Source organism: Oryctolagus cuniculus, unplaced genomic scaffold (genome assembly GCF_964237555.1).
Source record: "Oryctolagus cuniculus unplaced genomic scaffold, mOryCun1.1 SCAFFOLD_35, whole genome shotgun sequence".
Classification (NCBI taxonomy): Eukaryota; Metazoa; Chordata; class Mammalia; order Lagomorpha; family Leporidae; genus Oryctolagus; species Oryctolagus cuniculus.
This window is the reverse complement of record NW_027208301.1, coordinates 1,264,007-1,275,932: the sequence shown is the minus strand read 5'-3', so window position 1 is coordinate 1,275,932 and position 11,926 is coordinate 1,264,007. Positions and strand designations below refer to the sequence as shown.

The 11,926-nt window shown below is 45.9% G+C and overlaps 1 long non-coding RNA gene across 6 annotated transcripts in view; it reads left to right on the top strand.

Annotated features, from left to right (window-relative positions):
• LOC127488760 (uncharacterized) overlaps positions 1-11,215 on the top strand; it is a 60,020-nt gene extending 48,805 nt beyond the window's left edge. For 5 of the 6 annotated variants that reach the window (XR_011385989.1, XR_011385990.1, XR_011385985.1 and 2 more), the window contains one exon: positions 2,225-11,215. This is a non-coding gene — a long non-coding RNA (uncharacterized lncRNA). The remainder of the gene's footprint in view (positions 1-2,224) is intronic. The other variant, XR_011385986.1, reaches the window with a different exon arrangement.
• Positions 11,216-11,926: the final 711 nt, after the last annotated feature.

Genomic DNA, 11,926 nt, shown 5'->3' with positions numbered 1-11,926 from the left:
CTCTTTCAGGCCAGCTCTCTGCTATGACCCGGGAGTGCAGAGGAGGATGGCCCAAGTGCTTGGGCCCTGCACCCACATGGGAGACCAGGAGAAGCACCTAGCTCCTGGCTTCCGATCAGCGTGATGCACTGGCCGCAGCACACCGGCTGTGGCGGCCATTGGAAGGTGAACCAATGGCAAAAGGAAGACCTTTCTCTCTGTCTCTCTCACTGTCCACTCTGCCTGTCAAAAAAAAAAAAAAATGCTTGTCCTTACAGCTGACATTGTGGCACAGCAGGTTAAGATGCTGCCTGTGATGGCAGCAACCCATATGGGCACTGGTTTGATTCCTTGTGGCCCACTTCTGATTCATCTCCTAGCTAATCCACCTGGCAAAACAGGAGAGGATGGCCCAAGTCCTTGGGACCCTGCACCCATGTGGAAGACCTGGATGGATCTCCTGGCAGTGGTTTCTTCCTGGCCCAGTTCTGGTTGTAGTGGCCATTTGGCTAATGAACTAGCAGATGGGAAGATCTTTCTCTCTGTTCTCTCTCTCTAACTCTACCTTTGAAATTAATTAATCTTAAAGAGAAATGTTTATCTTAGAAAACTAGGATATTAAGAGTACCTATTTTTTTGTAAAGATTTCTTCATTTGTAAGCCAGAGTTCACAGAGAGAGAGGAAGAGACAGAGATCTTTGGTCTACTGGCTACAATGCCTAGACCTGAGCCACAATGGCCAGGAGCCAGGAGCTTCTTCTGGGTCTCACACAGGGGCCCAAGGACTTGGCAATTTTTCATTATTTTCCTTGGTGCATTAGCAGGGATCTGGATCTGAACTGGAATATTCAGGACTGGACAAGTGCCCATGTGGGACGCCTGTGTCACAGGGGCTGGCTTTACACAACATGCCACAACACTGGCCCCTATACTTGACTTTTCTAGATGTATTTAAACTGTTCTATGGATTTTTTTTCTGCTTTTGTTTCTAAGATGTATTATTGTCTTTTTTGTTAAAGATTTATGTATTTATTTGAAAGGCTGAGTTACAGAGAGGCAGAGAGAGAGTTAGAGAGAGGTCTTACATCTGCTGGTTCACTCCCCAAAAAGCTGCAATGGCTGGAGTTATGCCAATCTGAAGCCAGGAGCCAGGAACATCATCTTTTGGGTCTCCAACACTAGTGCCGAGAGGCCAAGTACTTGGGCCATCTACTGCTTTTCCAGGCCATAGCAGAGAGCTGGATCAGAAGTAGAGCAGTCAGGACTTCAACTGCCCCCATATGGGATGCCAGCACTGCAGGCGGTGGTTTACCTGCAGTTCCACAGCACCCACCTCAGGTGTACTTGTTTCTAAGTGTTCTCATTCTTTTATAAGGTTGAATGCTTACAGATTCCACACATACTATTTCAATGTCTAAGTTTGGGTACCTTTCCATTAGGTTTAACTTCTAAGTTATCTGGGGGAACTTCCCATTAGAAGAAGTACAGTACAAAAGGATTTTCTTTATCTTTTGGTAACTAATTACATGAGGGAAAGAAATTTTGTGTTTTGTCAAGATAATCTCATATATTTTCTATCTTTGGGTTTAGAAAACTGAATGTTAAGAGTTGATTTTTAATATCTTTTAAGTATATATTTCTACTAATCAAATATTAAATATACTTACTATGTATTAAATATATTTAAACATAATTTGACTCTTTATATAAGTGAATGATTATTACCTCATAATAATCAGAGATCCTATGTTAATGAAGTATTTTTTTCAATTTTGATATCCTTGACATTTTTTTTTTTAAATAAAAGTTCTAAATTAACTGATTTGACGTTGATTTCTTTGTGGATCCCTGGAAATCAACAAAGGATGTGGTTTTCAACTTGCAGAGATGATGGCTAATTAGGCTCACTTTACATGAAAACTATTATCTAGTTGCAATATCATAAATTTTAAGTTGTTACATTGATATAGAAATGTTATTGATGTAAGTTTTCCAAGGGTTATGTAACATTGAGAAGTCCAGTGGTGAAATATTACAAGTTGCTGTTCTTAAAAAAGGGGAGGGGGGTCCTTTGGGTACTTTAGAAGAATTTTGAAATTGCTCCAGTGTTATCATTGCCTGAAATGATGAACTGGTTTGTAAAATACTGCTGTGCTTTTTCAAATCCTGTGGGCATCTCCTTTGCTAAATTGCTAAATTAGTTTAAAAATTTTAATTGTGATGATTTTGTCTTTGTCATCCACAGTTCTAGTTCTTCTCCAGGAGGATTTATATTTATAAGACCATTAAAAATAATTATAAATATGGGTTTCTCATGGAAGATCAATGGAGTAACCATGAATTTCTAGAACTCAAAAAAAGAAAAAAAAGACAGAATTGTGAAACTGCTGATGGAGATCAAAAGAGAAAAAAGAGAAAAAAAGTAATTATAGGACTCAATGAACTGGTGAAATTGGTGGGTTTTTTATGTCTTAGTTAAAACATTGTTCTGTTTTTTAAAATGATTTATTTATTTATTTAAAAAGCAGTGTTACAGAGAGGCATGGGTAGAGGTTTTCCATCCACGGTTCACTCTCCAAATGGCCATAATGGCCTGGGCTGGGCCAATCTGAAGCCAGTAGCCAGCAGCTTCTTCAGGGTCTCCCACATGGGTGCAGAGGCCCAAGGGCTTCAGCCATCTTCTACTGCTTTTCCAGACCACCCCAGAGAGTTGGATCAGAAGTGGAGCAGCCAGGACTTGATTTGAATCAGTGGCCATATGTGATGCCAGCACTGAAGGGGGAGGTTTATTTAACATTTTATGCCACAATGAGGGCAACCTCTAATAACATTTTCAATCATCTTCTGAACTGCAGCTTTTTTAAATTTCCATTTGATTGACTCCTTTCAAATTTCTAGTCATCTCCTGTAAGCTATTTTCTCCTCCTTTATTGTGGCCTGAGTTAGAAACGCTTATCTTTATGACATTGTGGCATAGTAGGTTAAGCTGCTGCCAGTGACAGTAGCAAACCATATGGGCACTGGTCTGATTCCTGGTGGCCCAATTCTGATCCATCTCCTAGCTAATGCACCTGGGAAAGTAGGAGAGGATGGCCCAAGTCCTTGGGTCTCTGTAGCCCTGTAGGAGACAAGGATGAAGCTTTTGTCTATGGCTTCAGCCTGGCCCATCCCTGTAGTGGTGGCCATTGGGGAAGTGAACCAACAGATGGAAGGTCTCTTTGTTTTCTCTTTCTGTAACTCTGCCTTTAAAATAAATGTTAAAAATGTTAATAAATAAATGTTAAAAAGTTTACCTTAGAAGCTTAGGATAATAAGAGGGCTTGATTATTTACATCTGTGTTTTTCAAGATTTCTTTATTTGAAAAATAAGATTTGGGTAGGGTAGCTTGATATCATGGTGCAGAGGCTGTTGGCTCTTGGTATGAGAAGCATCCCTTGCTATGTGCCAGAATCACAGCACTGTGTCTTTCCTACACAAAGTGGGGAGCACACACATTCCTTTCTCCACCCTACTCCACTCCACTCTCTGTTTCTTCTGCCTTTTTTGGCTCCAGTTTTCTCTGATTTTGTTTTTTGGTTTCTTAAGGTAGAATTGCAGATAACTTATTTTATATTTTATTATGAAATATAGATCTTTACAGCTATTTCCTCCTAAGCCTTGCTTTGCATTTAGTCCATTAATTTGTGTTGTACTTTGATTCTAATCATCTTATTTCTGAATTTCCCATGTGGTTTCTTCAATAACTCACTGTCCATTTGGGAATATGATTCTTATTTACTACAAGTTTGAAGAATTCTCTAATATCCTTCTGGTTTTGGGTTCTAGGGTTGTAAATTTTAAAAATTTTTTTTATTTGAGAAACTTAAGAGACAGAGCAAAAGGGAGAGAGAAGCACAGGGATCTCCTATCAACTGGCTTTCTCCAGCTACCACAATACCTGGACTCCACTAGCCTAAGGCCTAGCACTTAGAGCTCAGTATAGATTTCAACAGTTTGCAAAGACACACAATGTCTAAAGTACTCTTGAAGATGAGTTTTACTATTAATTCTCATAGCACAACTCATTAAGGACAGAGGTCCTACATAGGGAGTAAGTACACAGTGACTCCTATTGTTTTTAACAATTGACACTTTTATTTATGATGTCAGTGATCACCGAGGCTCTTGTCATGAGCTGCCAAGGCTATGGAAGCCTTTTGAGTCCACAAATTCTGTTAGTGTGTAGACAGGGACATAAGAAAAGTTGAAAGTTCTCTCTAGCCTTCTGAAAAAGGTACCTCCTTTGATGTCCTCTTCTTTCTACTGGGGTCTCACTCACCGAGATCATTTATGTAGATTTTTTTTTTTTTTTTTTTTGCTACAGTGCCTTGGCTTTCCATGCCTATAATGCTCTCATGGGATTTTTAGCTAGATCTGAAGGCCTTAAGGCTGATTCTGATATCATTGTGCTGCTTAGGGCATTTGTCATTCTGTGAGTCTGCTGTGTGGCCTGCTTCCCATGTTGCATCATTCTCTCCTTTTTAATTCTATCTTTTGTTATTAGTAGACACTTGATCTTACTTATGTGATCCCTTTGAGCCTATCTATATGAACAGTTACACATTTGTTTTTTAAGGATTTATTTTTCTATTTAAAAGTCAGTTACACACAGAGAGAAAGAGAGGCAGAGAGAGAGAGAGGGAGGTCTTCTATCCGATGGTTCACTCCCTAGTTGGCTGTAACAGCTAGAGCTCTGCTGACCCAGAGCCAGGAGCTTCTTCCAGGTCCCCCACAGAGGTGCAGGGGCCCAAAGACTTGGGCCATCTTCTACTGCTTTTCCAGGGCATAACAACTAGATTGGAAGTGGAGCAATCGGGATCCAAACCAGTGCCCATATGGGATGCCAGCACTGGAGGTGGGACTTGAAGTGGTGCCCTTGTGGAATTCCAACACTGCAGATGGGCGGCTTTATCCTCTAAGCCATGGCCCCAGCCCCTTCTATATGTATTGTTTTCATCATTCAGCTTTTAAACTCTTTGTATCCCTGACGTTTTTTTGGTTTTTATTTTTTATTTTTTGGAGTTTTTATTTTATTTTTTTCTTTTGGGGCCATTGCTGTGTTAAACGAAGATAAACTGCAGCTTACAGCACTGGCATCCCATACAGGCCCAGGTTCAAGTCCCAGCTGCACCATTTCCAATCCAGCTCCTGGCTAATGTGCCTGGAAAAGCAACAGAAGATGACCCAAGTACTTGGACACCTGCACCCACATGTGAGACCCAGAATAAGCCCCTGCCTCCTGGCTTTGGATTGGCACAGCTCTGTTGTGGCCATCTGGAGAGTGAACCAGTGGATGGAAGATCTATATCTCTTCTCTCTAACTCTGCCTTTCAATTTAACAAATCTTTAAGAATCATTTTTGTCCTACTATGAAATCATTAAACATTTCTCTTTATATTAATACACATTGTATTGTTCCTAGCTTTTTTAGTTTAGCCTGGTAATCTTTGCCTTTTTAAACTATTCAACTGAGAAATAGCTATAGATACCTGTGGGATACAATGTGATCATTTGATGAGTGTTAATTCTGGAATTGTCTAATCAGAATAATTCATTCATCACCTCCTATACTCTATGGTGAGTACTTTCAAAAGCCTCTCTTAACAAGCTGAAATATGAAATACAGCATTGTAGTTTCCATGCTTTGCAGTACAGCTGTAGACTCATTTCTCCTGTCTACTGGAGACTTTGTGCCCCATGACCAATGTATCTCCTTTGTCCTTAATCCACCATTTCTCCCCCTCACTCACTGGTAACCACAATTCTTCTCTACTGACATGCATTTCACAGGTGTACTCTGGTGAGCCCAAAACTGGGGACAGGGAGGTGGGGGCTTAGTCTCCACCCTTGGCCCAGGCAAGTACCCACAGGGCCCACTGGAGTGGTGGTGCTCTGCTATCCATGTCCCTCCTCCAGCTGTGATCAGGTGCCTAGGATAGCTGCTATTCTCCTATTGGAGCTCCCTCCCACAGCCGTGGCTGGGCACCCAGCTGTGGCCCAGGCAAGCCATTGCTGGGTGGGCATGGATAATGGATGGATGAGGGTGATGGGTGAGGGTGTGTAGTGCAGTAAGATGAAGATGGTTAGGAATCATGGGAAGCCAGCCCTTACCATGTTACCATTTTTCCTTTTAATAAATTTTGGAAATTATTAAAATCCCCTAAATGTCCCACCACTCTGGTAGGTAAATTTGCAGCTTCTACAGAATGCCACTATTTCTAAGGTATGCTAACTAGATACAATGTTGGGAGTTCTCTCACCTCATCGTAACTCATATTATGCTATACATAGCACCCATACTGAGTTAGATCTTGGAATTCTTGGTAATAAAGAAGCAATAGGACTCAGAATACTGACTCAAAAACCTAAAAAAGTGAAATATTTAAAAATCTGAACATTGCCAACCAAGGTTGCCTGATCACTCTGCAAAAGCCCACAACAGCCAGGGTTCTATCTATGAAAGCCAGGAGGTAGGGACTCCATGTGGGTTTCCATGCAGATGGCAGAAAAGCAAGTTTTTGAGCCATGATCTGTTGACTCAAAAGAACACTTGTGGGGCCGCTGCTGTGGTGTCATGAGTAAAGTCACCACCTGCATTGCCAGCAATCCATATGGGCATCAGTTTGAGTTCTGGCTGCGATTCCAATCCAGCTCTCAGTTATGGCCTGAGAAAGTAGAAGAAGATGGCCCAAGTCCTTGGGCCCTTGTGCCTGTGTGGGAGACCTGGAAGAAGCTCCTGGCTCCTGGTTTTGGATCACTGTAGCTCTAGCCATTGCAGCCACCTCTGGAGTGAACCAGCAGATGGAAGACCTCTCTCTCTGTCTCTGTGTCTCTGTAACTATGCATTTCAAATAAATAACTAAAACTTTAAAAAATAACTTAAGAAAAAAAATACTTGCAGTAAGTTGGTTTGGAGGTCTGAAATAGCCAGGACACACACCAAGCACTCTGATATATATGTGGTATGTCCAGAGAAGTAGCTTAACTTAGTGTATCATGATGCCTATGCTTCCAATGTCTGGTTTGTGCAGCCTGTGACCTAGGCCCCATGTGTCCAACAGGAAAGTCTCAGGATTTTCCACATGATTACTGTACAAGAAGGGAAACTCCCAAAGGCAAAATACTTTTCAAATTATGTTGGTATCATATTTACTGTTGTCTCATGGGCTAGAACAAAAGTGAACTGGAAAATGTCAGGGGTCCCTGTGGAGAAGAATTATATCAAGGTTTGTATACAGAGAGGAATGTCATGGAACAGTTAAAGAAAGCTGTAATAGATATATCATGTCAATTTATCCTATACATATAATTGTGGCCAAAAACCAATTTTTAAGCTGTATACTTTAATGGAATTTTAGATACATAAAAGCAAGAGATGTTGTAAGGAAAACAGTTAATATTGCCTGACTAATTTTCTGTGTAATATAGATACTAACGAAAGCAGGTTTCTTTCTGGTGTATTGCTAATTAATTGGACAATCCTGATGAATATTATAAATTATTTAGGCAGTGACTTTTTTTTATGATTTATTTATTTATTTAAAAGGCTGTTACAGAGAGGCAGAGGCAGAGGCAGAAAGAGAGATGGTCTTCCATCTGCTGATCACTCCCTAAATGGCCTCATTGGCTAAGGCTGGGCCAATCTGAAGCCAGGAGCCTGGAGATTTTTCCAAGTCTCCCATGTTGGTGCAAGGGACCCAAGGACTTGGGTCTCCTCTCCTCTCCTCTCCTCTCCTCTCCTCTCCTCTCCTCTCCTCTCCTCTCCTCTCCTCTCCTCTCTTCTCTTCCTCTCCCCCCTCCCCTCTTTTCATTTGACAGGTAGAGTTATAGACCGTGAGAGAGAGAGACAAAGAGAAAGGTCTTCCTTCCATTGGTTCACCCCGCAAATGGCCACCATAGCTGGAGCTGTGCCAATCTGAAGACAGGAGCCAAGTGACCCTTTCTGGTCTCCCACATGGGTGCAGGGGCCCAAGCACCTGGGCCATCCTCCACTGCCCTCCTGGGCCACAGCAGAGAGCTGTACTTGAAGAGAAGCAACCAGGATTAGAACCAGTGCCCACATGGGATGCCAGTCCTGCAGGCAGAGGATTAACCCAGTGTGCTACAGTGCTGGTCCCAGGACTTGGGTTTTCATCCACTGCTTTCCCAGTCCATAGCAGAGAGCTAGATCTGAAGTGTAGCAGGTAGGACTCAACTTGGTGTCCATATGGGATGCCCACACTGCAGCAGGAAGCTTCACCCACTGCTCCACAGTGATGGCTCTGACATTGATTTTTTTTTTTTACAGAATTGGTAACAAATTAATATTTTAATTAGCCTAACAATACTTTCTGTTTAACCTGAGTGATTGGTAGAGTTGTGTGTGCTCTTTCAGGGTCTTTTCTGCTCTTCCCATGTGTAAAGCCTATATTCCCCCATAGGGAGGGTACTTTATTTTTGTTGCCCAGCTAATATACCCACTTGTCTATATGCATTTCCTTCATGATCTTGCTAGCACAGTAGAATCTAGGAAGAATCTAGATTATTTGTCTCACCACTCTCTCTGAATAATTTCTCTTGCAGATAAGATCCTGGAGACATCTTCATGTACCCAAGTCTGACAAAAATGAATATATTGCCAGTAAGTTGTTTATTCCTCAGCTTCTTTCACATTGTATTTATTTTATTTTATTTTATTTTTGACAGGCAGTTAGCAAGTGAGAGAGAGACAGAGAGAAAGGTTTTCCTACCATTGGTTCACCCCCCAAATGGCTGCTACGGCTGGCACGCTGTGCTGATCCGAAACCAGGAGCCAGATACTTCCTCCTGGTCTCCCATATGTGTGCAGGGCCCAAGGACTTGGGCCATCCTCCACTGCCTTCCCAGGCCACAGCAGAGAGCTGGGCTGGAAGAGGAGCAAGCGGGACAGAATCTGGTACCCCAACTGGGACTAGAACCCGAGGTACCAGCACCGTAGGCAGAGGATTACCCTAGTGAGCTGTGGTGCCGGCCTACATTGTATTTTTATTTTTTATTTTTTTGACAGGCAGAGTGGACAGTGAGAGAGAGACAGAGAGAAAGATCTTCCATTTTGCCGTTGGTTCACCCTCCAATGACCGCTGCGGCCGGTGCACTGTGGCCGGTGCACTGCGCTGATCCGATGGCAGGAGCCAGGTGTTTATCCTGGTCTCCCATGGGGTGCAGGGCCCAAGCACTTGGGCCATCCTCCACTGCACTCCCTGGCCACAGCAAAGAGCTGGCCTGGAAGAGGGGCAACCGGGACAGAATCCGGCGCCCCAACCGGGACTAGAACACGGTGTGCCGTTGCCGCAAGGCGGAGGATTAGCCTAGTGAGCTGCGGTGCCGGCCCCTACATTGTATTTTAAGATGTTTATAAGATTTGGTTAGATTGGAAAAGCATAAAGAAATATAATTCAGAATCAGGAAAAAGGGAGCATGGCTGCAAGATTTAAAGCCTTCTGAGCTGAATGCACATTGGTTTCAATTTTTTTTTATTGTCATAGCTACAAGATGTTTTACATGTTCTAGTTGAAACTTACAGAATTGAGGGGCTGGCGCTGTGGTACAGCAGGTTAAAGCTCTGGCCTGAAGCGTCGGTATTCCATATGGACACTAATTCTAGTCCTGGCTATTCCTCTTCCAATCCAGCTCCCTGCTATGGCCTGGGATAGTAGTAGAAGATGGTTCAAGTCCTTGGGTTCCTGCATCCATGTGGGAGATCTAGAAGAAAGTCCTAGATCCTGGCTTCAGATGGGTGCAGCTCTGGGTGTTGCGGCCATCTGGGAGGTGAACCAGTGGATGGAACACCTCTATATCTGTCTCTACCTCTCTTTAGCTCTTTCAAATAAATAAAATAAATCTTTTTTAAAAGAGTTACAGGCAGAGTGGACAGTGAGAGAGAGAGAGAAAGGTCTTCCTTTTTGCCATTGGTTCACCCTCCAATGGCTGCTGCGGCCAGCGCTGTGGCTGACGCATCGCGCTGATCTGATGGCAGGAGCCAGGTACTTACCCTGGTCTCCCATGGAGTGCAGAGCCCAAGGACTTTGGCCCATCCTCCACTGCAATCCCTGGCCACAGCAGAGAGCTGGCCTGGAGGAGGGTCAAAAGGGACAGAATCTGGTGCCCCGACTGGGACTAGGAAAAAAAAAAAAGAGTTACAGGGAGAGGAGAGAAAGAAAAGTCTACAATCCACTCTTTAACCCTCTAACTGACCAAAAGTGTGGAGATGGGCTGATCCAAAGAGAGGAGCCAGGAGCATCCTCTGGCTCGCTGGCTCCCGGGTTCCCACATTCACCATCCAGGAATCCCTGCAAAAAGAGCTGATAGGGCAGGGCCGTTACCAGGGGCTGCTGCGGGGAAACACCCACTCCTGACGCCAACTGGGTGGTCCATGCGAGATGAGTTGGTGTGGGGATTCGGGCTGTCCCACCGTGGGCTCCTGAGCCTGAGAGTACACCCATGGGCCCTCTCGGGTTGCCTGCAGGAATGGAGTCTGGGCACTCCTGCTTTCCTGGAGGCACAGAGATGGGAGGTCTTCCCTGGCCAATCAAGAGTTGGCAGCGAGCACCCCCAAAGCCTCCGCTGGCAGTTCCCGGGAGGATGGACCTGGCTGCGCCTCAGCTGGTTTCCTCCCTGTGGTCAGGCATTGTAAACCCAGACACACTTCTGCCCCCTGGGGTCCTGGCCTCCAGGGCATGCTTAGGAGCATGCGGCTCCCCTCAGCTTCCATCTGCCATTCACCCAAGGAGCCTGCCGGACCCCTGGCTCTAGGAGGCTGCCCAGCCAAAGCTGTCCACTGGCCCTAGGTATTAGCTAGATGCAGCGGCCACTCGCAGGAACACACCTGCGGGCATCCCCAGGACCCACAAAAATTCTCTGAGGGAAATTGGAGCCCCTGGCAGTGTCCTCTTCTCCATCTCTGGCTACCGGACTCGCACGTCTGCCATCCAGGATTCCTCCTCTTGTTCCCGGGCTCCCGGGCTCACGCAAGCGCCATCCAGGATTCCCTGCATTAACAGCTGGTAGGGTGGAGCCATTCCAGAGGGCTGCTGCGGGGACACACCCACTCCTGCCACCCACTTGGGCGGTCTACACGAGATGAGTTCGGTGCTGGGGTACGGGCTGTCCCACCGTGGCCTCCTGAGCCTGAGCGGACACGTGTGGGCCCTCTCTGAATGCGGAGTCTGGGCCCTCCTGCGTTCCTGGGCGCCTCCGAGGTTCCCCCCACCTCCCTTGGATCCCCGGGTCATACCAACATTCTCTGAGGACAGTTAGAGCCCACGGCAGCGTCCTCCTCTGGCTCTCTGGCTCCCTGGCTCATGCATGTGCAGACCAGGACTCCCTGTGCTAAGAGCTGGTAGGGCAGGGCTGTTCCTAGGGGCTCCTGCTGGGACACACCTACTCCTGACGCGCACTGGGTGGTCCACGCGAGATGAGCTCGGTGCTGGGGTACTGGCTGTCCCACCGTGGCCTCCTGAGCCCGAGCAGACACGCGTGGGCCCTCTCCGAGGGCCGGCAGGGCCGCAGTCTGGGCCCTCCTGCGTTCCTGGGCGCCTCCGAGGTTCCCCCCACCTCCCTTGGATCCCCGGGTCATACCAACATTCTCTGAGGACAGTTAGAGCCCACGGCAGCGTCCTCCTCTGGCTCTCTGGCTCCCTGGCTCATGCATGTGCAGACCAGGACTCCCTGTGCTAAGAGCTGGTAGGGCAGGGCTGTTCCTAGGGGCTCCTGCTGGGACACACCTACTCCTGACGCGCACTTGGTGGTCCACGCGAGATGAGCTCGGTGCTGGGGTACTGGCTGTCCCACCGTGGCCTCCTGAGCCCGAGCAGACACGCGTGGGCCCTCTCCGAGGGCCGGCAGGGCCGCAGTCTGGGCCCTCTTGCTTTCCTGGGCGCCTCCGAGGTT